This window comes from Nansenia antarctica, assembly GCF_963989245.1.
Source record: "Nansenia antarctica genome assembly, chromosome: 7".
NCBI lineage: Eukaryota > Metazoa > Chordata > Actinopteri > Argentiniformes > Microstomatidae > Nansenia > Nansenia antarctica.
Genome location: NC_137677.1, coordinates 54,425,264 through 54,428,305, shown reverse-complemented (window position 1 = coordinate 54,428,305; position 3,042 = coordinate 54,425,264).

The following is a 3,042-nucleotide window of genomic DNA, read 5'->3' as shown; positions in this document are numbered from 1 at the left end:
CTCGGCCAGCTTCCTCACCTTCTCTTATGGCTGAAAATCTTAATTTTCCAATTGATTTTTGAGCTCACAAATTGTACCCAAAAGTATATTTATATTTACATCGAAAACAATGGTTAAAAGGATAACATTGCTTTCGTCTCTTGTGTTGAGTGCCATGCGGGTGAACACCGTAAGAAGATGGCCACAACAGAAAAAGGGGTTTACAAAAAGGTTTATTTACATCAAATTCCAGAGACGTCTTCATCCATGGTTTTCAAGTTTTAAAAATGCATATCTCACACCAATTATAATAATCTAGGATAACGCTTTAGAAAATAGAGCTAAACAATATGGAGATGGGTTCCCATATAAACCGTGAATCTAAAGGCAACGAAAATACACAATATTGTATAATATTCTATCATAGATTATTTTTTAACCCTAATTTTCAAGAAATATATCCAGATATACATATCACCACATAGTTTACACTGAATAGGAATTCACAATTATGTTTTCTCTCTTTCTATAATAAACGTAATACATCAATAAAGTAAAACTGCAAAGAAGTGATCCCACAAACATAAACAAATAACCTGGAACAAAGTATATTAATAACCCTTAGATATGAGTAAACTGACGTTAGTGCCATTATAATGACATGGCACAACCAAAGCAATTAGTCTAATTCTATTTCTCGCAACGGAATGGGGGAAAAATAATGAAATATCAGATAATGGAACATTTTCATCATAGACTCAGGTCAGCTAAGGAGATGTAAACGCTATCCCTTTTAAAAATGGATTTGTGAGGTAAGGCTTGGTTGAAGAAGCAGCTTCAATCAGAACAATCTGGCATCTAGATCACGTGAACAAATATGCTTGTATTTTAAGGCAGTGCCTTTATTTGTCATCATAAAGGTTTCCGAAACACCCAAATCCTAATGTTAGCTACAATTATGTGACTGTCTGAAATCCTGTACATATCAATGGGAGATTGATTGCCAGTGATTTTTTTTGGGAATAAGGATACCTTCTTCGCTTTTTATTGGTAGCTGAATGTGAGTCTTTCCATTCTATCGGGAATACTGTCTGCATTGGTATATGGAAATGTCTGAAAAACCGCAAGATCAGGTTTAGGACAGTATTGTCTCCAGACAAAGGGTGAAGGATATATTCTAGAGACTGCAGGGAAAGGAATTGAGACTGAGAAGCACGAGTATATATGATAAATTGATTCACAGGTAAGCAATTGCATAGCAAAATGCAACCTTTAACCATGGGTTTACATAATGCGAGAGAATAAATATGATTTATTCCAGTCAAAGGAGGTGATCTTGCCGGTAACTATACGCATGAAGCTTTAGTCATAAGGACCTGAGATACAATTTCGAGATAAGTTCTCAATTTTGAGCTTCTTCTTTGAAAGGTTAGTTTGAACGGAGATATTTTTTATGTTTTTTCAGCTGATTTTGCAATTTGATGAAAACGGACTAAAAGAAAAGGAAAAAGAGGCAGAGGAACTTTTCGTTCTGACTCCAGATTGTTAGATCGTAAATCACATTAATTTGTTGTCTTATCGTCACAGTGATGTTAGACATGATTTATGTGGTTTCAACTATATGGCTTTGTTAACCTGCAATGTTACCATATTTTTTAAGGATTCAATTGTTTGAAATATTTTTGCTATAGCTATAAGGAAACATTTTAATGTTTGATTTGAATATAATAGTCAATAGTACTGAGGGACATATGAAATCAAACAGATTCAATTTTGCACTTTTGATATTCATGTTTATTCACTTTTTTGTGGGCACCATTGTATATATCTAACCTTATGTATAGCCTATTGGAAATAAACATTAACACTCAATTAAAACCAAAACTAACAATATTATTCGGGCTTTTTTTGTTTCTTTCTTTCCTTTTTTACTTTGCAGGGCTATTTTTAAGTATGACAATGTAGCCTATAGTTTTTCTCAAGTCATTCTGAATCATTTTGTTTCACAGTTTTCTTACTAAAACGCGGTTGTATAGCCTAATGGAAGATCCTGAATATCCCCACACATAGGATGAAATCAACGATGGTTTAAACAATGATTTGAGAAATATGTTTAGGTTTTACGTCTTAGAGGCAACATAATGGTAACATGCCTGGAAGCTATATAGCCTATCGACCTATACGAAGTAAGCGATAAGAATTACACACAATCATTTACTAGGAATAATAAAATATCCACTCATTTCTAAAACTTTTGCAAAAAATATTCAGCGTTAATGTTATCATATTGACAAACTTTGATAACTTAGTATGCATAGCTTTTAGGGTTATGGAATATATCCTACCATGCAGGGACGCGTAAGGTATATTATTTTCCTACACTATTTCTAAACGTTCGAGATACGTGTTTGAAGACAACGCGTTCGACCCAAAACGCAGACTGGGTACCTAAAGATAAACTAGGAAGTAATAACAGATATCTATACACTTTAAAAACAACTCTCAACAAGGCTATTCTTGTAGCAGCCCATTGTATGAGCCAAACTTACCGTAGCAATGCGTAGGCGAGGAACATTGCGGTCTCAAAAGAGGGTCATGTCTCACACAACACAAACAACACTATATGCTTTTAAACACACGTAAAAGACAACCTTAAAGCTTTGAAGTGTTTTAAAGTTGTCTTTTAATCTAAACGTAACTACAGTGATAAAAAAAAAAAAGCATTGCAGAGACAATATCCTCTATTCTCAAATATAGCCTATTCCATAACAGAAAAGTAAAGAGGAACTTACATCACAAGCACATACTAAATTGCTTATTTTTTAGGTATAACTCCTACATAAGTGACCATGTGTCCCATCATCATGCAGGCAATGTTTCAGCTTTAAAACACTGGTGAAAAGTTCTGTGGTTAGGATTTCGCTGTGACTTAGTTGAAGCCCTTCGTCTCGTTGTTCATTAATCTTTGAGTTATTGCCGAACGAGCCAAAGGTCAGCCAAAAGGCTTATGACTGCTAAATATTTTGGCCGGCTCTTCTTTGTGTAGAATCGCTGGTGTAAGAT